Genomic DNA, 24,119 nt, shown 5'->3' on the forward strand with positions numbered 1-24,119 from the left:
CTCTCTGGACCTTTTAAGAGTTTTTAAAGATGAGACTTGACAAGTTTTTCCCATTCCTAGACAGAGATGCAAGAGCTGTAGAGATCTGAGGCCTGGACAGATAGAGCTGAGAACCACTTGGATATACGCAGGAGCTGATGAGATCACCAAACAAGATAACAGACGATGAGAAAAGAGGACCAGGACAGAACCTTGCGGAATACCCAGAATTACCAGGCGCAGTCTGGAAGAAGATACAGCAAAGAAGACCAAAAAGGTCGAAGACCAGGAGAGCACAAGAAAAGAGCCTTAAGGAGAAAGTGAGTTGTAGTGTATGAAGGTAGTCAGGTCTTCCTGACTCCAAGACCATCTCATATCTACTGCACTTCACTCCCTTCTCTCCAGAATTTGTTCATGGAATCCCTGGATTTGTTCAAGACTATACCATTACCTTCCCCAGTGACGTCTTGGAGTCTTTATCATTACATTACATTACCCAGTGACTTATTTGAAGTTATATTATTATCTTACCCTCTTTGGTTACAAGACTCTATCAGTAGAGGACATCAGTGCCCTGTAAAGCTGATGTAATCAAGTCTTTCCCAATTCATACTTGCTAACCTGAAAAAGGGAAATGCTTGATCCTGTTTTTGGAAGACAAGTCTCACTTCATAGGATCAAAAGTTTGTAGTAGAATACTTAGAGATCATCAACCTCATTTTTCAGATGAAAGAATTGAAGACTGCTTGAACTTGGTACCTTTGAAACATTCTATATGTGTGGATAATCCCAGATGTTCTTAATATTGGATAAATGTAAATGCTGATGATCAGGAACATTAAAGAGATCCAGGAAACTTTCATCCATGAGAAACAGAAAGTCAAACCAGGGAAAGCTAGAGTTTATGGAATAAGAAAAGTACAGGGGACTAGATGCTGTTTGGGGCACTGATCCTTTTGTACACAATCTCTAGAGACATGCATGTATGTTGTTTATCTCATTCAAATGTGGGCTTCTTAAGAGCCAGGACAGTTTCACTTCTGTATTTGCATTCTTAGTCCTTAGCAATATACCATCATATGATAAGTAAGAAATACTTTTCAAATGAATCAGTTTTTTCCCCCCTCAAATGTGTGTTTGTGTGTGTGTGTGTATGTGTGTGTGTGATAAAAGAGTCACAAAGGTCTAAGCCTAGGCTTGACATCAAAGATAACCCCGTGAAACAAATATATTTCTCCTAAATCCAAATAGGATTACCATGACTTAAAGAAGGGATAGGGGGTGGTGTAGTGGTGTAGTGGCATAGTGGATAAAGCACCGGCCCTGGAGTCAGAAGTACCTGGGTTCAAATCCAGTCTCAGACACTTAATAATTACCTAGTTGTGTGGCCTTGGGCAAGCCACTTAACCCCATTTGCTTTATAAAAAGCTAAAAAAAGGGGATAAATACTTGCAGGCTAGTGGGCTCACATTATAGAGGGGCACAGAAGGGCTTAGACATCTTTTCAATGCCATTAACGCACACAGCAAGTGGCACTGGAAGCAGTATCATCTTGGGTTCCAAAGAACATATAGCAAATATACTTCCAATTGGTATATGGGTAACAACTATGTATAAAGGAGCCAAGGATGGAGCTGCAAAGTACTCAAAGGCCATCTATTTGACACCCCCCCCCCCCGCTCCTATTTCAGAGATGAGAAAACTGAGGCAGTGATTTGACGCACTGTGGGTATGGCACAGGATGATTAGATTCATCTCCTGCAACAGGCATTTACTCACAGGCTTCATAGATGAGCTCTCAGTTTCCTCATCTGTACAAGGAAGGGTTGGACTCTTCTGTTCCAAATCTGTGTTCTATGATCACAGTAAGATCCAGGCACAGGACTGAAAACCATCTCCTCTGACTCAAAAAAATTAGTATACTTACTGCTTTTCCATAGATGCATATTTGGCCTTGCATTCTTTTGTTCAACAAATATGTGACCTATATGTCTAGGAAAATTGTCTTTTTATAATGCTAGATGTAAATTAATGAATGTTTTATCATGCATGCTTACAGAAGTGTATTGCATCTAGCAAGATTTGCATGGCCCATGATGGTTTTACTGAGAGAAATGAAGCCTGCCTGATAGAAGGGACTCTACTTCCCAGTGTCTAGGTCTCAGAGTCACATTCCCAAGGCAAAATCACAGGAGACACATGCTGCAGCATAGGTGATATTTCATCATGGAAGGCAAGAGAAAGATCAAAAGGCCAGGTGCAAAGACATAGGTGAAATGGGGCCCACACCACCTTGCTAATCTGTAGGAGCTGGGAGCCAAACTGTCCTCTCCCAGGCATATTGTTACCCAAGAGCTCTACCCATTTGTGCAAGAGAAATTGAGAATGATCTCACTTTTGGAGGCAATGAGTTACAGTGGAAAAGAGAGAAGGGATATGGACTCTGGAAGACATGGAGATGAAGCAGCAAGGCAACACATTGTCTAGAGGGGTGGACACAGAGTCAGAAAAGGAAGACTTGATTTTGAATTCTGGTTTAGATGCTGGCACCCTGGACAAATCACTTAATCTCTCTGGCATTCAGTTTCCTTACATGCAAAATGGTAATATCACTCAACTCCCAGGTCTTTTATGAGGATTAAATGATGTAATCAAAAGTTAAGGGTTTGGGTTTTTTTTGCAAATTAAAAGGGGCTACATGAAGGCTAGCTATTACTGCTATTTTCTGAATTGTAAAGGAAGCCAGACATTTTAAGACCCAGCGGTTGGATGAGAAAGCTTGCCAGGCATAGAAGAGTAAGAAAATTGATAGAGGAAGATGTTCAAGTAAATCCAGAAAAGAGAATGGAAAAAAGGATGAAAAGAGAGGAACAGGGCACATTGTGAAGAGTTTTAAATGTCCCAAAGAGATTATATTTCATCTTAGAGGCAATAGGGAGCCACTAGAGTTTGTTGAAGAGGGGAGTGACATGATCAGAACCATGCTTTAGGAGCTGAGTGGAGAATGAATTGTAGTGTGAATACTTGAGGCAGGGAGACCAATAAGATAGCTGAACAGGTGAGAGGTGATAAGGACCTAAATAGAGATCTCCAACATATTGTGCAAACATTTGGAGTTCCTAGGGACTTTAGACATTGTGAAGTTTCACCTCATTTACAGATAAGGAAACAGAAATGCTGACATAAGGGACTACTTCATATAATGGAAGGAAAGAGAAGTATTTATTCATTTTGAATGTATTCTTAACATTCCTTTTTCAAAATTTGAAGTTCCAAATTCTTTCCCAACAGTCTCTCCCTCACCCATTGAAATGGCAAGCAATATATCAATTATACATGTAAAATCATGCAAAACCCGTTGCACATCAATTATGCCACACACACAAAAGTTACCCTTCAGTCTACACTCAAACTCCATGAGTTCTATCTCTGGATATGCTTAGCATTTTTAATCAGTGATCCTAGGAAATTATCTTGGATCATTATCTTGTTCAGAGTGGCTAAGTCTTTCACAATTGATCATTGTTACAATATTGTTCTTACTGTGTACAATGTTCTCCTGGTTCTGCTCACTTCACATTGTATCAATTCATGTAAGACTTCATGAATTTTTCTAAATCCATCCTGCTCATCATTTGTTATAGTCCAAAAGGATTCCATCACATTCAATATTCCATGACTTTTTCAGTCATTCCCTAGCTGACAGCATCCTAGCAATTTCCAATTCTTTGCAACCACAAAATATTTTTGTCCATATCAGTCCTTTTCGATTTTCTTTTATTCCACTGAGATATAGACCTAATAGTGGTTCTGTAAGTCAAAGAATATACACAGTTTTATAGCATTTTCATCATTGCTCTAAATTGTTTTCCAGAGTGGTTAAGGTCAGTTTACAGATCCACTTGCAATGCATGGATCTCCCAATTTTTCAATGTTGTTTCATTTAACATTCATTCTTTTCCCTTTCTGTCATGTTAGCCAATATAATAAGTGTGAAGTAGTACCTTGGAGTTGTTTTCACTTTAATTTCTCTAATAATAATTTAGAGCACTTTTCCATGAGACTGTTGACAGCTTTGATTTCTTCTGAAAATTGCCTGTTTTTATCCTTTGACCATCTATCAATAGGGAAATGACTTGTTTTTATAAATTTGGCTCAGTTCCCTATATATTTGAGAGAGGAGACCTTTATCAGAGAAGCTTGATGTGAAAATTCCACCCCAGTTTTCTTGTTTTGCTTCTAATCTTGATTGTATTGGCTTTGTTTGGCTGCATTTGTTTTTAGTTTCATGTTACCAAATTTATCTCTTTTAGTTCCCATGATCCTCTCTCTCTCTCTCTATTTAGTCACACATTCATCCCTTATCCTTAGATCTGACAGGCAAATATTTCCATGCTCTCCAAATTTCTTTATTTCCTTTTATGTCTAAATTACGTATACATTTTAACCTTATCTTGGTATATGGCATGAGATATTGGTTTATACCTAATTTCTGGCAAAATCTTTCCAGTTTTCCTAACAGTTTTTGTCAGATGGTGTATTCTTGCCCCAAAGGTTTAGATATTTGGATTTATCAAATATTATGTTACTACTACATTAGGTACTGTGCACCTAATGCATTTCACTGATCCATCACTGTATTACCTTAACAGTGCCAAATAGTTTCTATGATTATCACTTTTTAATATAGTTTGAGGGGCAGCTAGGTGGCACAGTGGATAGAGCACCAGCCCTGGAGTCAGGACTACCTGAGTTCAAATCTGGCCTCAGGGACTTAATATTTACCTAGCTGTGTGGCCTTGGGCAAGACACTTAACCCCATTTGCCCTGCAAAAACCTAAAAAATAAAATAAAATTTAAAAAATATATAGTTTGAAATCTGGAACCACTAGGTCACCTTCCTTCACATATTTTTCCCATTGATTCCCTAGATTTTTTTCACCTTTTGCAACTCCAGATGAATTTTGCTATTATTTTTTTCTAGCTCTATAAATTCTTTGGTACTTTGATTTGTATGGTACTGAATGAGTAAATTAATTTAGATAGTTTTATCATCTTTTATTATATTGGCTAGGCCTACCCATGAACAAATGATATTTTTCCGTTTGTTTAGATCTGACTTTATTTATATGAAAAGTATTTTGTAATTGTGTTCATAGTCCTTGGATTCGTCTTTACAGGAAAAATCCCAAGTATTTTTTCAGTGCTTGCAGTTATTCTACATATATTTTCTCGTTGTTTTCTATATAGAAATGCTAATTATTTATATATGTTTTATTTTACATCCTGTAACTTTGCTAAATTATTGTTTCAACTAACTTTTTTGTTGATTCTCTAGGATTATCTATGAGCAGCCATCATAAGAGTAATGGTTTTTTGATTGTATATGTACAGTCTATGAGATTGTTTTCTGCCACGGGGGAGAGGGAAAGAAGGGAGGATAATAGAAAAATATGGAACTCAAAAGTTTGCTAAAGAATGAATATTGAAAACTATCATTGCATGTAATTTGGAAGAAAATAAAATGAAAAAAGAGTAATAGTTTGTTTCCTTATTTCCTATTTTCATTCCTTCAATTTCTTTTTCATATCATATTGCTATAACTAGCATTTCTGATATAATATTAAATAATAATGGTGATAATGGACATCCTTGCTTATCATCTTATTGGGAAATCTTTATATTGTCTCCATTATAGAAATTCTTGCTGTTGGTTTTGGATTGATAGTACTTATTTTAAGAAAGGCCCCTTTTATTCCTATGTTTTCCTGGTGTTTTTATTAAGAATGGTATTTCATTTTATCAAAAGCTTTTTCTCCCCTATTGATATAATAATATGATTTTTGTTGGGTTTTTTGTTATATATGTAGTCCTGATAGTTTCTTGATATTGAACCAGTCTTGAATTCTTGATTTAAATTTTATCAGGTCTTAGGGTATGAGATTTGTAATATATTGCTGTAATCTCCTTTCTAGTATTTTATTTAAAATTCTTGCATCAATATTCATTAGGGAAATTGGGCTATTTTTTCATCTATTTTTAATTTTTTTTTAATTTTTAAATGTCTTTGCACTCCTTGGTTTAGGTATCAAAACCTTATTTATGGAATAAAAAAATTTGGTAGACTTTCTTTGCCTATTTTTCCAAATAGTTTATATGGTATTGGAATTAATTGTTCTTTAAATGTTTAGTAGAATTCACTTATAAATCCGTCTGACTGTGGAGGTTTTTTCTTTTTTTTTTAATTTTTATTAAAGATATTATTTGAGTTTTACAGTTTTCCCCCAATCTTGCTTCCCTCCCCCACCGCCACCCCACAGATAGCACTCCGTCAGTCTTTACTTTGTTTCCATGTTGTACCTCGATCCAAATTGGGTGTGATGAGAGAGAAATCATATCCTTAAAGAGAACAGAATTCTCAGAGGTAACCAGATCAAACCATAAGACATCTGGGGTTTTGTTTTTTTTTTTTCTGAATTAAAGGGAATAGTCCTTGTACTTTGTTCAAACTCCACAGCTCCTTATCTGGATACAGATGGTACTCTCTTTTGCAGACAGCCAAAAATTGTTCCCAATTGTTGTGTTGATGGAATGAGCAAGTCCTTCAAGGTTGAACATCACTCCCATGTTGCTGTTAGGGTGTACAGTGTTTTTCTGGTTCTGCTCATCTCACTCAGCATCAGTTCATGCAAATCCCTCCAGGTTTCCCTGAAATCCCATCCCTCCTGATTTCTAATAGAACAATAGTATTCCATGACATACATATACCACAGTTTGCTAAACCATTCCCCAATTGAAGGACATTTACTGGATTTCCAATTCTTTGCCACCACAAACAGGGCTGCTATAAATATTTTTGTACAAGTAATGTTTTTACCCTTTTTCATTATCTCTTCAGGGTATAGACCCAGTAGTGGTATTGCTGGGTCAAAGGGTATGCACATTTTTGTTGTCCTTTGGGCATAGTTCCAAATAGCTCTCCAGAAGGGTTGGATGAGTTCACAGCTGTGGAGGTTTTTTTCTTAGAGATTTCATTGATGGTTTATTCAATTTCTTTTTCTAAGAAGGAGTAATTCAAGTTTCCTCTTCTGTTAATCTGGATAATTTATATTTTTGTAAATATTCAACCATTTTACTTAGATTGTCAGTTTTTATGACTCCTAATAATTCCTTGCTCTAATTTTATCTTCATTGATGGTTCATTCACCTGTTTCATTTTTGACAGTAGTAATTTAGTTTTTCTTTTTTCTATTTTTAAAATCAAATTAAGTAATGGTTTAATCTATTTTATTGTTTTCCCTCATAAAACCAGCTCCTACTGTTAATGATTAATTCAATGATTTTTTTACTCACAATTTTATTAGTCTCTCCTTTGATTAGCAAGATTTCCACTTTATTATTTAATTGGAGATTTTTAATTTGTTCTTTTTCTAGTTTTTTAATCTATATGTTTAATTTATTGATGTACACATTAAGATATATATATATTTTGGCCCCTAAATTCTGCTTTGACTGTATCCCACAAATTTTCAAATGTCTCATTATTATCATTATCTTTAATGAATATTATTTCTTTGTTGTATTCCTTAACCCACTCATTCATAAGGATTAGATCATATATTTATTGAATTATGGTCAGAAAAGTGTGAATTAAATATTTCTGAATTTGTGAGGATTTTATACTTTTTAATACGTGGTCCTTTTTTTTTTTTAAGATTCCAGTACAGCTAAAAAAAAGATATATTCTTTTCTATTCCCATTCAATTTTTTCCAGAGGTGAATCCTATTTAAATTTTCTAAAAGTCTATTCATCTTCTTAACTTATTTATTTTATGGTTAGATATATCTAGCTCTGAGAATGGAAAAATTGGGGTCTTCTAAAAATATAGTTTTACTTTCTTTTTACTCCTATAACTCATTTAAAATATTCTACAAGAATTTGGATATGTGTTCAGTATTGATATTGTTCATTGTCTATGGTATCTTTTAGCAAAATGTAGTTTCTTTGATTATCTCTTTTAACTAGACCTATTTTTGCTTTTGCATTGTATAAGATAAGGATTGTTATCTTTGCCTTTCTTACTTTAGTTGACGCAAAATAGAGTTTGCTGCAGCCACATAGTTTAACTTTGTGTATGTGTCTTTCTGTTTCAAGTGTTAATTTTATAAACAACATATGGTTGGATTCTGATTTCTAAACAATTCTGCTATCTGCTTGCATTTTATGGATGAGTTCATCCTATTCACATTCACAGTTATAATTACTAACTGTATAGTTACCTACATCCTATTTTCTTCTGTTTACTCCTCTCTCTTTTTTTCTCTCTCCATCCATCCCCCCCAAAATCTGTTTTGTTTCTTACTATTAATCCATCCTCCCTCTTACTATCTCTCTTTTCTCTTATTCCCCCTCCCCTCCTACTTCCCTGTTGGGTAAGATAAAATGATATTACCTATTGATTATGTATACATATTTTTCCACTTGAAACAAAACAGATAAGAGTCAAGCATAGCTCCACAATTTCCATTCCATTATAAAAGTTTTGCCTTGGGCTTCTATGTGAGATAATTTCTCCCATTCTTTCTCTCCTGCCTTCTTCTAGTACATTTCTCTTTTTCAACCTTCCTAAATTCTTAGGAGTTGCATGTATCATCTTCTTTTATAGGAATGTAAGCAGAATCCCTTATGATTTCTCTTTCATATTTACATTTCTCTTGAGTTTCATATTTACATTTCTCTTTATATTTGAAAGTAAATTTTCATTTCTCTTTTACATTTCTCTTGAGTTCTATATTTGAACAATAAATTTTCTATTCATGCCTGTTCTTTTCATCAGGAGTGTTTAAGAATCCTCTGTTTCATTAACTATCCATTTTTGTCCAAAAGGTCCAGTTTTGCTGGGAAGATCATTCTTAATTGTAATCTTACAATTAAAAATAATTGTAATTGCCTTCTGGAACATCATTTTCCAAGGCCTCCATTCATTTAATATGGTAGCTACTAAATCTTGTGTGACTCCATGGTATTTGAATGGTTTATTTCTGACTGCTTTCAGAATTTTCTCTTTGACTTGAGAACTCTGGAATTTGGATATAATATTACTGAGAGTTTTCATTTGGAGATCTCTTTCAATTTCTATTTTAAGTTCTAATATATTAGAAAAGTTTTCCTTTATAATTACTTGAAATATGTTTAGACTTTTTTTATCATGTCTTTCAAGTAGTCTAATGAATTTTAAGTTATCTATTTTTCTACAAGGCACATTATTTTACAAGATAACCATGCAAGTTAAGTTATTTCACACTTTCTTCCATTTTTTCATTTTTTGACTTTGTTTTATTGTTTATAGCTGTCTCATGAAGTCATTAGCATACACTTGTCCAATTACAAATTTTAAGAAATTTTTTTTTCAGGAAGCTTCTTTCTCCATCTGACTAACTCTGCTTTTTGAGCTATTTTTATTAATGTAGTTTTGTATCCCTTTTACCATTTGGCCAATTCTGGTTTTTAAAATATTTTCTTTGACATTTTGTCCCTCTTTTATCAAACTATGAATTATCTTTTCATAGTTTTCTCATATTATTCTCATTTCATTCACCACTCTTTTTTGCTCTTTCTTTGGGTCTTTTAAGAAATTCTTAATTGGTTTGTGTCAATTTGCATTTTTCTTTGCTTTTCTTTCAAGGCTTTGCTTGCAGCTGTTTTTCACATCATTGTTTTCTTCTGCATCTATATCTTGATCTTCTCTGTCTCTGAAGTGGCTTTTTATGGGCAGGTACTTTTTTTGTTGTTTGCTTATTTCTTGACTTTGAACTTTATACTAAAGTTGGATTTTACTTACCTCAAGATGAGTGAGGTTCTATTTCAAGCTTCAGGATTTTTCATGCTATTGTTTTCAGAACTAGCTCTGGGAGTTTGGAAAACTTTGGTGTTTCTTTTGGTGGTAAGATCCAAGGAGAGTTGTGATCACAACTGGTGTCCTGGTCTCTGCCCTGGTCCTTACCTAAGAAGGGCCTAATCCCTTGCAACTACAAGTCCTATCACTCATCAGGCCCCTGTTTCCTTGTGGTCACAAGCTCTCTCTCCACACTGGAACTACAACCTGGAAGTGTGTATAGGAACTACAACCTGGAAATGTATAGGATTTGCCAAATAGTGCCCAATCCTATAACCAAGGCTGGCAAAGGGGTTCTCTGTAATCTCTCTCTGAATAGTTGTTCAATCCCCTCACCATCTCTGGACCAAGAGCTCCCTGCTGCTGCTACCACTTTCAAGGTCCACAGCTAATGTTGCCATCACATGTGCTACAGACCTCTCCTGACAATCTCCTACATTGTCTTGCTGTCCTGGTGGACTCTTTTTCCCCCTCTTTGTCTCTGTCTTGAGATGAAAAAAATTCTCAAACTGATCTTTTGTAGTCTCTGCTATTCCCAAATTCAATTTGAGGCATTATTTAAAAGTCATTTGGAGAAGAATGTTGGGAGAATTTGCTGTAAAACTTCCTCTATTCTTACATCATGGCTCTGCCCTAACAAGAATTTATTAAGCACCTACTAAGCTCCAGGTCCTCTGCTGAACATTACTTTATTTGATCTTCACAACAACTCTGGAAGGGAGGTGCAGTTATTGTGTTCATTTCGCATATGAGAAAACTAAAGCAAACAGAGATTAAGTAACTTGCCACAATCATTTAGCTAGTAAAAGGTTAGATTTCCTGGACCCCTAACATCATGTAAGTCACCCATGCAATAATAATAATTGCATCCTATATACTTTATAAACCTTAAAGTGCTATATAAATGAGACTTCTTATTGATTCTGGCTCTCTTAATCTAACCATTATGAAATTCCTAGAGAAAATAATATATAATACAATTGATAGGAATAGTCCCTTTCACTTTCCATGGTCTTCAAATCTCAAAAAGGCAAAACAACTCCAGATTTAGAGTTAGAAGAGGCCTAGGACATCAAGTCCAACCCTTTATTTTAAAGTTGGGGAAACTGAGGTCTTAAGAAATGAAATGAGCTGTATCCAAGGTCTAACATGAATGACCAAGCCAGGATTGAAACATGGACCTTCTGATTCCAAATGTGAATAAACATGCTGGGGGGGGGGGGGGGGGTTAGGTTAAGATAAAGGCAAAATAAGTGAATTGGGCTACAGTCTGTTAAAGGGCATGCCCCCAGTGAGAAGATCATGGGTCCATTAAGTTATTGCTAAAGGACAAACCATGAGAAGTAGAGTTTATTCCCTCAGAGAGTTTATGATCTAGTAGGAAAAATTAAGAAATGCACCCAAATCATTTAAATAGAAAATAGAACCTAGAATTTCAACATTGGAAAGGACCTCAGTGACCATCAAATCCAACTTCTACTGGAATAAGAATGCTTCCTCCAACACACCCAACAAGTGGTCATTGAATTTGACTGAGAGATATCTAGTGACCTATTCCACTATTAGAGAGTTCTAAATGTTGGGAAATTTGTCTTTTCCTCAAGTCTAAATGTGCTTCTTTGAAATTTCCATTTTGATTCTGCCTTCTGGCACCAAAGAGACCAAGTCAAATCTGTTTTCCATATGATAGTCCTTTGAATTTTTAAACAGAGCTTTGATGTCCTCTGAAATCCTCTCTTCTCCAAGCTGAGGAGTCCTGGTTTCTTTGAGCCTCATATTGCATAAATTCAAGGTCCTTCATGGTAATCAATCAATCAACAAGCCACTAATATGTCCCCGGCATTCTGCTAAGTTCTAGAAATACAAAGACAGAAGTGACACAATAGCTACCCTCAAGGAGTTCACCTTCTTCATTCTCTCAAAAAAGTCAACATGTGTATATGTGCCATGTATATTCAAAATACAAGCAAAATGACTACAATGTCATTTGAGAAGAGAAGAGGATCAGAAAAAACTTCACATAGAAGCTGGTCTTGAAGACCCTAGGTGGAGGGGAGGAAAGAGTCCATTCCAGCACCAAAGACAGAGGTATAAGAGGTCTTGGTGCTAGAATGCACTCTTTTTTCCCCCTTCTTTGGCTCTGGTACCGTCTCTCTCTGTCCATTTCTCTTTTTTCCTATATCCCCATCTCTGTCTTTCCCTCCATTTTTTTTTGTCTTTAATATAGTCTCTGCATAAAGACAGGAAGAAGTTCCACTACTCTCTGACTTCACTTCCCATTCCACATTGACACAGATTTTAGGAAGGGAAAAGTAACAGAAAACTATTGTCCCTCCACCCCAGGCAGAAGTGGAACCAAAGATGAGCTGTAGGTGCCCATTATCATCAGCCTTCAAGTAGCTCATCTTGTTAACAACCAGTTAAAGTCTTTTTTTGCTTCAGACTGTCATTAACTATGAAATAGCAGTTATACTTTTAGTTAGCCACTAAAAGATGCTGTTTCTAAAGGTCAATGCTTTTAGTGTGAACATTTTAAACCTTCTCTCCTCTCTCTAATAGACCTTAGCCTCTGTAGAAGGAGGTCTACTATAAATTGCCCAGATAACAGAAGAGGATATTTTCTAAAATACTTAAATAAACCCATCAGAGGAAAATAAATTGAATAAGCCATCAATGAATTCCCTAAGAAAAAATCCCCAGAACCAGATAGATTCACAAATGAATTCTACCAACATTTAAAGAATAATTAATTCCAATACTATATAAAGTTTATATAATTTATATCCTAAACTATTTGGAAAAATAGAAAAAGAAGGCATCCTACCAAATTCTATTCATGACACACATGTGGTTTTGAAATCTGAACCAAGAAGAGCAAAACAGAGAAGGAAAACTATGGATTAATGTCCCTGATGAATATTGATGCAAAAAATTTCAAATAAAATACTAGCAAGGAAATTAAAGCATATACTATGACCAGGAAGAATTCATATTGGGCACCTAGGATTGGCTCAATATTAGAAAAACTGTCAGCATAATTGATCATATCAATTAAAAAAACAAAATTCATATGGTTATATCACTAGATACTTTTGACAAAGCTTTTGAAAAAATATAACAAATATTCCTATTAAAAATTCTAGGAATAAATGTAACTTTCTTTAAAGTGATTAGTATCTACTTTAAACTATTAGGAAGTATTTTCTGTAATAGAGATAAGCTGGAAGCCTTCCCAAAAAGATCAGGAGAGAAACAAGCATGTATATAATCAGGCATATTATTCACCATTGTACTAGAAATATAACTATAGCAAGAAGAAATAAACAAGAAATTGAAGTAATTGAAATAAGCAATGATGAAACAAAACTGTCACTCTCTGCAGATGATATGATGAGAATCTTAGAAAATCAACTAAAAGCCTAGTTGAAATAAACTTTAGTAAAGTTGAAGGATATAAAATAAACCCCAAATAAGTCATTAGCATGTCTCTATAATACTAACAAAATTCAACAGGAAGAAATAGAAAATGAAATTCCATTTAAAATAACAACAGATGGGGGCGGCTAGGTGGCATAGTGGATAAAGCACCGGCCTTGGAGTCAGGAGTACCTGGATTCAAATCCAGTCTCAGACACTTAATAATTACCTAGCTGTGGGGCCTTGGGCAAGCCACTTAACCCCATTTGCCTTGCAAATAAATAAATAAACAAACAAACAAACAAACAAACAAACAAATAGATAGATAGATAGATAGATAAATAGATAAATAAATAACAACAGACCATATAAAATACCTGGGAGAGTACTTGCCAAGCCACAATTGCACAACATTTTTAACAAACAATTCTGATCTAAATAAGTGGAGAAATGTTGATTGTTCATGAGTAGACCAAGCCAATATAATAAAAATGATAATAATTTATTATTCAGAGCTATACAAACTACCAAAAAATATGTTATAGAGCTAAAAAGAAACAGAATTCATCTGGAAGAATAAAACCTCAAAAATATCAAGGGAAACAATGGGGAAAAAAGGTAAAGGAAGGTGATCTAACGGTACTAGATCTCAAACTGTATTTCAAGCAGTAATTATCAAAATAAGCTGGCACTGGTTACAAAATAGGGTGGTGGATCAATGGAATAGATTAGGTACACAATTTACTTTAGTAAATGACCATTTTGTTATTGTTTTGCCCTTCATTCTTGAAGACCACCATGTCATCAGTAGGTGATGACCTGACAAGCAAGTAAATTGTATTTGAGTGAGGAGGTCTGTGCTAAATCACCAGTCTTACTTTCTTCTCCAGTGAAAGTAAATGATCATAGTTATTTAGTATTTGATGAACCCAAACCTCTAAAATTTAGGGATATTAAATCACTATTTGACAAAAAAATTCAGGGAAAACAGGAAAACAGTAGAAATGCAGTATAGACTGATATCTCATACCATACATACATACCAAAATAAGGTCAAAATGGGTATCTGATTTAGACAGAAATGGTAATATAAAAAATTTAGGAAACATGAAATAGTTTATCTGTCAGATCTATGTGCAAGGGACGAATTTATGACCAAACAAGAGATAGGTAGCATTGTGGGAAGTAAAATAGCTAATTTTGATTAAATTAAAAAAAGGTTTGTAGAAACAAAACCAAAAAAGTCAAGATTAGAATGAAACCAGAAAAGTGGAAGCTGGGGGGTGCTGGGGGGGAAGAAGATTTACAGCAAGTTTCTCTGACAATGGCCTCATTTCTCAAATGTTTATAGAACTGAGTCAAATTTATAAAAATAAGTCATTTCTCCATTGATAAATGATCAAAGGATATAAACAAGCCATTTTCAGAAAAAGAAATATGTTGAAAAATGCTATCCATTTCCAGAGAAAGAAGTAATACAGTCTGAATGCAGATTGAAACATAATTTTTATTTTATTTTTCTTGATTTTTTTTGCAACCTGGAAACCTTTCCTAATAAGGAAATATGTTTTGCATAATTTCACATGTATAACTGATATCACTTTTTATTGTCTTTACAATGAAGTGGAAAGAGATTGGAGAAAAAAAATCTTTCTTTTTTTTTTAGGTTGTTGGGGGTTTTTTGCAAGGCAAATGGAGTTAAGTGGTTTGCCCAAGGCCACACAGCTAGGTAATTATTAAGTGTCTGAGGTTGAATTTGAACTCAGGCCCTCCTGACTCCAGGGCTGGTGCTCTATCCACTGCGCCACCCAGCTGCCCCTCAAAAGCATTTCTTGATGAAAGTTAAAAATAATCAATTTAAAATGGAAAAAAATTAACTAACATTTCTCATTTTAAAAAATATCTACTTCCACTGTTGAAGTATATTTTCACCTTTGTTACTGGGTTTTTAAAAAAATAATCTTCCCTAATATCTATTAACATATATATATATATATATATATATATATTACCCCTGATATTTAAATTCCCATACTTTTCTTAAAATATGCTATTTTAATGTTAACACAATTTTCATTAAATTAACTGATTTGATAGGTAGCATTATATAATGGAGAGAGTATTGAAGAAAGACCTGGGTTCAAGTCTTGCCATTGACAGAATCTAGCTGCATGACCAGGGACCCCTGACAGTTCTCTATATTTGTAAATCACAGAAAAACTGCTAACTTCCATTGATAGAGAATTCCATAGCAGGAGTTTGCTAGTCAAATTAAACTACAGACAGGGACCATGAACCAAGCAGATCACTGGCATACAACTTTGCTCAGACTGATAAGAATCCAAAATGGATTTTGCCTAAAATATTCAAAAATGAATATGTGTTCCTTATTAACAAAGCTAACAACAAAAAAATAATGAACCTCAGTTTTTGCCACCAGGTTTTTGAAGAGCAGTGTGATGGCAGGGCTCAGCTGAAGACCTTGGAATACAGGATTTTATCTGAGAGCCCCTGCCAGGGTCTGCAGTTCTAGAATCTGTCAACCATGGACAAAAGCTCACCCGGAAAGACACAAGACATACATGCAAGCAAAATATCCACCTCCCCCATCGCTTTTCGGCCTTGTCTTTTAATCACAGGGTCTAGGTTCCTCTTTTTTTTTCACTAGAAAAAGTGCAATTTTTCACTAGAAAAAAGTATAATTATGAACAGGTTCTTGATAGACAATTGTGAAACCTAGAGAGTCCAAAAGCAAGAACTTCACAGGCATGCCCTCCAAGGACTTCTAAAAGAAGTACATTGGTGAGTTTCCTCTCCTCCCTTCACTTAGTGACTTCAATGTGGGATTAGCCATATTTGACTTTTGAAAACCAGGTGAAAAGAGATGATTTGCCAATTACTCACTGTTATTCCTACCTAAAGGAAATGCCAGAGCCAGAACTCTCACTAGGGTGGGGAAATGAGACCTTTTCCCCAGAACACTGATTTTTAGCCCTTACAACACGTTTTGTTCTGCATCAGCTAGAAATAACAGAATTTAGCATCTCGTTAGCAGAAAATATTTGCTAAAATCGGAAGCTACCAGATGGCAGGCTGTGATGGGCTCCTTCAGCTTCACCAGCAGCCCTTTCACAGCAAGATAGCGTTATCTCTAAATCCAAGTATCCTGCCCCACCCAACTGAAAGAGTATTTCCTGTTTCTTGTGAGAGGTGTGGTTTGTGGTACTTGTCCCAGACAGGAAAATTCATAGTTATGGTTCTGCCCACAACCACAGAAACCAATTCCCCTAAACTATGGAGTCTCTGAAAAGTGAGAAGAACAGTTGAGCATTGTTATGACATTTCCTTGTAGGAAACAAGACCTTTCATCCTTTTCAAATATTCTGAATGAGCCTTCAGAGCTAGCTAAGCCACTAGTAATGTAGTCTTCCAGGCAGGGTTGGAAAGGTTTGAGTGTTCATTTATTTTTATCACATCCTGCTTTTCATAATGCCATTTGAAGGCAGAATCTGGATGGTTGTGCTATTTCCTTCACCAGTTTATTTGACAGGAGAAAACTGTCAAACTGAGGTAAATGATTTGTCCAGGGTCACACAGCTAGAGTCTGAGGTAAGATTTGAACTAATGAAGAGAAACCCCTCTAACTGCTCTTTCTCTGTTTCCTTTGCTGGATCTTCCACCAGATAATGCCCTCTAACCATGAGTGTCCCCCAAGGCTTGGTCCTAGGCCCTCCTCTCTTCTCTCTCTAAACCATTTCACTCAGTGATCACATAAACTCCCCTTGGACACAATTATTATCTCTAATGATTTCCAGGCATATTTATAACCAATCATAGTCTCTCTCCAAATTCCAGACCTGTATCACCCATCAATTTTTATATGTCTCAAACTAGACATCCCTGATAGTGATCCAAATTCAACATATCAAAAACAGTATTGATCTTTCTTTCCAAACCTTCCCTCTTCCTGACCTTCCCTATTATTTTTTTTAGTTTTTGCTAGGTAATGGGATTAAGTGACTAATTAAGATAGATAGATAGATAGATGGATAAATAGATACATACAAAGATCCATGCATCAATACAATAGATATATTACATACATACAAAAAAGACATGCATGCAAGAATCATAATTTCTTTAAATCACATATATCGTCATGTTTAGATTACATTTATATGTATACATGTCTTTAATATGTATATACATATGCCCATAATATATATAATAAATTAAGTACAAATAGTAAACAATAAACTACACTATATGTGAGTTACAGAGATAATATATATCTATGAAAATAATATTTATATGTGTGCTTAAAAATACATGTGTATTTCTGTTCTCTCCTCTTACATAGGATAGAGAATCAGACACTTCTTAGTTATAGGACCCTGGAAAAGTCACTTAACTTCTGACTCAGATGCCTCTACTGTGAAATAGTGATAAATAGCACCTTACCCCCCAAGGGTTGTTGTGAGGCTCATATGAGATCATAATGATAAATGACTTAGCCTAGAGACAGTAGCATAGTAAGCACCATATAAATGTCATCATCATCATCATCATCATCATCATCATCATCATCATCATCCCACCCTCATCATCATTACCCAATTTGTTCCTTCATCATCTCTGGACCAGACTACTACAGGAAACTTCTGATTAGTTGCCCAGCCTCAAGTCCTCAGATGCCGAAGTCATTTTCCTAACATGGAGATCTAATCATGTTCTCCAACTGTGCCCTTTCTAGAAATAAACACCAGTGACTCCCTATCATTTCCAGTTCAAATATGAAGTCTTCTCTTGGCATTTCAGAACCAAGCCCACTCCTGCCTTTCCTGTCTTCTTCCACTTTTTTTTACCACCACACACTTGGCAATCCAGCCCCAGACCAGCTTAGAGAATACCACTCCTCATCTCCCACTTCCATGCCATGCCTGGAATACTGGGGCCCCTCCCCTACTTGTTAGATTCTGTGGCTTCCTTCAAGACTCAAGCCAAACCAAGTACTTATTAAGCCCTGTTGTACAGAAAGCACTTTGCTAAGGATTGGGACTACAAAGCAAAGCAAAACTGAAAATAAAACAGGTTCCTCCTCTCCAAGAGCTCACAATTGGATGTGGGGACAGCATACAAACAACTGTGATTATCTTCCATCTGCATGTGATCATGGGAACTCAACTTTGAAGGAAGGCGTTAAGAGTAGGGGTGATGAAGAAAGACTTCTCGAGGAAGGTGTGAATGTACCAGCAATTTGAAGGAAGATGAGGAAGCCAGAGGTGAAAATAAAGAGAGAGCGAGAGCGAGCAAGAGAGAGAGTAAGAGAGAGAGAGGTCAGGTCATAGGAGGCAGCTGATGAAAACAATGAAGTCTGGAAATGGGTTATTTTGTGTGAACAAGAGCAAGGAGCTCATTGTCACCAGACCCCAGAGCACCTGAAGATGAGGAAGATGTAGGAAGACTGTAAAGGAAGGAAGGGGCCAAGTTCTAAAGGACTCAAGTATCAGAGGATCTTAGACATGATCTTGGGAGTAATAGGAAGTCAAAAGGGGTGCTAGATTTAGGCAGACTGATTTGATAACTCGGGAGAGAGAGGTGTCTACTCCTTCCAAGATGCCACCTTCTGCATCTTTACATATCTTCCTTCTCTATTAAACTAGTTTTACACTATATCTTATATGTGTGAAGTTATTTTCATGGTTTTTTCCACTAGAACTAGATCTTACCAAGTCTTTGTTGACAGACTGAACTACATTTTCCTGATAATCAGAGAAAAGAAGAGAAAGATACCTATAGAGAAGCCAATCCCCACCTGCCTGGATGCAAAGATCTTCAACATTACAGAGATCTACCAACTTTCAAGGTTCAGAAAGATATGACAATCTCTGCCCTGAGGAGCCACAACTCTTCCCCTCCTCTAACAAGAAGTCATTTGGGCATTTGATTATATTTCATTTAGCCCTTCCTTGAGTAATGTCAGATATTTTTTTCACTTTAGTATCTATGTCCTAATATATCTCATTTTAGTAGATGATTTTTCCATCAAGTCTTCTTCAGATGCTCCTGAATACAAATGTAAGCAGCTGTTGCCATCCTAACTAGACTGGAAGCATTTTGAGGGCAGAGGTCCTACTATATATCTTTTTTCACATTCCTACACTGTATCTTCTCAAGTATATAACATCCATTCAACAAAATCAATTTAATAAAATGTGAGTTTGTGATGGGCAAACTTATTTCACTTAGGAGAGAGAGGTAAAAGAATGTAGATGGAAGGGTTTATGTTCCATTTAAAATAACCTCAATTCACCAAAGTTCTACTCAATTACAACAGTCCCTGTTACCACACCAGTGTCAAAATGAAAGACCATATCCCTCTGCTCTGCTGATAACTAACTTTTAAGAGACTATATTTTGTGAGAGGGGTTCTTTGGAAGCTAATTAGAAAGTGTTTTGTCACAGTAAAATGTGTCAGTACATTTTCAAAAATAAAATTAAGATGCCTTGACTGTCTAGAAGAACCCTGCCCATCTGCTTGGTGTCTTTTATGAGACTTTGACTAAGAGAGTCTGCTTTAGGCAAGTTACTCTATTTTTTTATTTTGTCATCACTGACTTAGTCACCATCACCACACCTCAATTTTTAATGCCAGAAAAATTCAATGAAACAGCAAAAAATGTTAAGAGAACACAGCCTGCAAATTCTGCTCTGAATCGAAGGGAGCTTGCCTTCAACTCCTGGGACAACTTATGAATTGGTCAATAAAGATAGTTGACAAATATCTAAAAGGAAGATGGCAGTTCCAAAGAGTCTGCCCAACAACATCAGGAACAGATCCCACCAGACTACCCTCATTTCCTTTTGTGAAAGGCTAAGCAAATGAATCCGTGAGGGAAAGGCTGTGGATAGAAATAATATTTGTAATAGCAATTAGCACTTTGCTTGCATCATAGTAGATGCTTAATAAATGATTGCTTCCTTCCTTCCTTTACCTATATTTCAAAGGGCTTAATCAAACATACTCTACTTATAGAGAAGATTGGGGAGTCTGGATTAAGCCTGAGAGATTTAGAACTATTTTCATGGTCAAACACAAGGAGTAGATATTAATGGTCCACAAGGTCAAAATGGCGGGAAGTCTCTAGTGGAATTTCCCAGGGTTTGGCTCAGATGAGTCAGATCGGTGACTTGGGGTTAAGGCAGAAAGGACACACTCAGGAAACTTGCAGATGACAGAAAGTTCACAGCAATAATTCAAATGGCAGATGGAAGAATCAGTATTTTTTTCAGTCTAGAGAAATGGAATGAATATAATACAGAGAAATTCAATGTAAAATTCTATCATTGGCTATAAAAATCACTTTCACTAGTACAAATAAAGGTGGCACAATCATTAATCAGATGTTGTGGAAAAGATGGGACTGGTTCAATAGCTAAAAGTTCCATATGGTTCAGTGATGTGATGTGGAAGCCATGAAAACTAATACAATTTTGGATACATAAAGAGGGATCAGAGCTTCTAATAAGTCGATGATTATCCTACTGTCCTCTGTCCTTGCCACCCCTTAACCAGACCATTAGGTTCAGTTGTGGACTTAAGAGAGACATTGATAAACTAGGAAGGGTTCAGGCAACCAGGATAAGGAAGGGTCTTTAGTCATGTCATATAAGAATGGCTTCAAGGAACTGGGAGTATTTGACTCTAGAAGAGAAGTCTAATTGAGGGGCTCCCATGTGGAGAAGGGATTAAACTTTTTCCACCGGGCTCTTGAGGAGTCAAAAATAAGATCAAGGGGAAGATTTGAAGAAGAAAATTTCAACTTGATAGCAGAAAAAAGCTCCCTGTCAGGGAGGTTAGGTGGTGCAGTGGATAGAGCACCAGCCCTGGAGTCAGGAGGACCTGAGTTCAAATCTGACCTCAGACACTTAATATTTACCTAGCTGTGTGGCCTTGGGCAAGCCACTTAACCCCATTGCCTTGCAAAAACCTAAAAAAAAAAAAAAAAAGCTCCCTGTTCATGAACTGTCCCTAAGGAATAGACTGCCTCAGGAAGTAGTGGGTTTATCCTCCTGGGAGGGCTGGGGAAGGGGCATCTTCCAAGCAGAAAATGGAGAATCACTTATCTGGAGAATTACAAAGAAGATTCCTTCATTTGAGATCCTTTCTGATGTTCAAATTCTGAGAAAACTTGTGAAAAATCTCCCAAGACAAGACCATGAGGGATTAGACATTTTTGTCTTGGCAAGTGAAGGACAATTTTTCCTCCTCTCTAAGGGTCAAGGTGAGATATGGCAATGTGGCCTAGAATGAGCAATTTGATGGTCCATGAGGTAGGGTGGCTAATGGACTTTGGATGAGGTTAGATCTGGGTTCAAATCTTACTTCTGACACTCCCTATGTGACTCTGAGCTAGTCCTAGCCTTTCTGTCCTTTCAATTTTCTAAAATAAAGTTTCTAAAATTCTGATGGGTCCAAATCAATAATTTTAATGAAATAACTCAGAATGCACATGTCCCACTAGGGCACAGACACTGACATCTCCAGGGGTCCCCATGTAGGGGATGGCGCTGGAGCTACAGATGAAGGGAAGACTAGAGAAGAGGCTGTGTAAAGTCTCTTTACAGTGAAGCCCCAGGAGGCCAGCTTGGCTGAAGGCCCAGAGTCATCAACCTTTCTGTTCTCACATGGGAGCCCCATAGAGAACATAGACTGTGAGGACCAGAGGACCAGATCTGAGATGACCTAGCCCAACCCCTCTCTGTAAGAGAAGAGGATTCTGAGGATCTGGGGAGGGAGTAACTTTTATTACAGTTCAAGTACTAATTAAGCATCCATTATGTGTAAGGTCTGGAGTTCAGGCTGGGGATGGAAAGATGAAAATCCACGTGGTCCCTACCCCTGGGGATGGGGAGCAGGGTGGAGGGGTCATATCATGTAAACAGAGCAGCATAATTCAAAATAGCCGCATTTAAAAAAGGAAAGTCTGGGCTCTAGGGAAATGGGAGGTGGGAAAAACTCTCCTCAGCAAAGAGAAAGCAAAGGGAGCCTCTGGATGATGAGCCTTGAAAGAAGGGAAATTCATTAAAGACAGATGATCCAGCATGAGAATAGGATGAGTTGGAGAAGGGGCAGTTCCCTCCAGTTAGAGCATTGAGGACATGAAGGGCAGTGGTGGGACTCGAGTTGGAGAGCCTTAAATACTGGGCTGCAGAGTTTGCAACATACCCTTGAGGCAATAGGGAGCCATGGAGGTTTTTGAGCAGGGGAAAGACCTATGAATTAGGAAGCTTGGGTGAAGGATGGACTAGAGACAACACAACAGGATGCCTGGAGACCAGATGGGAGGCTATTGCATTATTATAGACTGGAATAGCCTAAGAAGTAAGCGTCTGACCCAAAGGGGTCACATCTCCAATCACCTGCCAAATCTTACATTTCTAAATTCAGTTAGTCAGCAAGATTTTATTAAGACTTATGAGGTATATGGGGCAGTTAGGTGGCCCAGTGGATAGAGCACCAGCCCTGGAGTCAGGAGGACCTGAGTTCAAATCCGGCCTCAGACATTTAATAATGACCTAGCTGTGTGGCCTTGGGCAAGTCATTTACCCCGGCTTGCCTTGTAAAAAATCTAAAAAAAAAAAAAAGAGACTTATGAGGTATCAAGTCTCCATTTCAACCTTCCTTTCTTCTCACTGAACACTGGATCAGACCCTCCGCAGCTGTCAGTCAGACTTAACCTCCTGATTGCTGTCCCTGCCTCATGTCTCTCCTCATACTAATCCACCTCTGCTTAGCTGCTCAAGCGATTTTTCCCAAAGTGCAGATGGGAACATAAATGATGGTGGTTGTTGATTGCTTCTGAGATCAAAAATTATTTCATTCTTATCCTGTCCCTTTTAATGTCTAGTTTGTGGTTTATAATGTACATCATTAGTAGTATGAAACATGATATAATTTATAAAGAAATATAGATACCTGGAGAGAGGGGAGCATGTTCAGAAATACTTCCAGCTTCACCTGGAAAGATTGTGGAGTCTGTGGTCCAGGAGAGAGAGAGAGAGAGAGAGAGAGAGAGAGAGAGAGAGAGAGAGAGAGAGAGAGAGAGAGAGATCAGAATGAGGGTCGTAGTTGTCTGTGTTAAGTGCAAAGGAAGGAAGGCCTAAGAGAGCTGCTACCGAGGCTGATACTGGTCAACCCAAGGCTGAAGGACAAGGGGGAAGAAGGAGGGAGGAGAGGGGGTGATGAGAATGACCCCAAGGTCTGGGGCCTGGATGACTAGGAGGGGAGCGGTGTTCTCCAGGAAAACAAGTAATTGGGAGGAGGGGCCAGTTTGTGTCTCTAATACTTACCATTTGTGTTATTCTAGGCACATCCTTGATCACCCTGAGCATCAGTTTGCTGGTAGCAGAGGCTAGAGTGCTGGGCCTGGACATAGGAAGGCCAGAGTTCAAATGTGGCCTCAAACACTGTAATAGTGTGACCCTGAGCAAGTCACTTAACTTCAGTTGTCTCAAAACTTCCAGGGTTGTTGTGAACATTACACAGGGTCTGCTGGGTGTCAGACATTATACAAATGCTAGCTATTTTTATTATTGTTATTATTTAGCCATTCTCCTGTTCCTAGGCACCTCCTTTGTTAACAGTTCTACAGAAAGTCTTCCTACAAATATATTAGGGACTTTGTCCCCCTTCCTTAGACCTTAGTAAATTCCTAGGTCCCTGGGTCAAAGGTTATGGGCATCTTAATCCCAAACTGCTTTTGAGAATGATTGGGCCAATTATTAGTTGCCTATTTTGGGAGGTCCTCCAACATGAACTGTTTC

General features: G+C 36.9%; 1 protein-coding gene across 1 annotated transcript in view; it reads right to left on the reverse strand.

The window, feature by feature from the left end:
- Positions 1 to 23,290, reverse strand: part of HYCC1 (hyccin PI4KA lipid kinase complex subunit 1) — a 124,032-nt gene extending 100,742 nt beyond the window's left edge. The window contains exon 1 of the mRNA XM_074195462.1: positions 23,272 to 23,290. The gene's annotated coding sequence lies outside the window, so the exon portion shown is untranslated. The remainder of the gene's footprint in view (positions 1 to 23,271) is intronic.
- Between the last annotated feature and the right edge of the window lie 829 nt (positions 23,291 to 24,119).

The sequence above is a fragment of the Macrotis lagotis genome, chromosome 7 (assembly GCF_037893015.1).
Source record: "Macrotis lagotis isolate mMagLag1 chromosome 7, bilby.v1.9.chrom.fasta, whole genome shotgun sequence".
Taxonomy (NCBI): domain Eukaryota; kingdom Metazoa; phylum Chordata; class Mammalia; order Peramelemorphia; family Peramelidae; genus Macrotis; species Macrotis lagotis.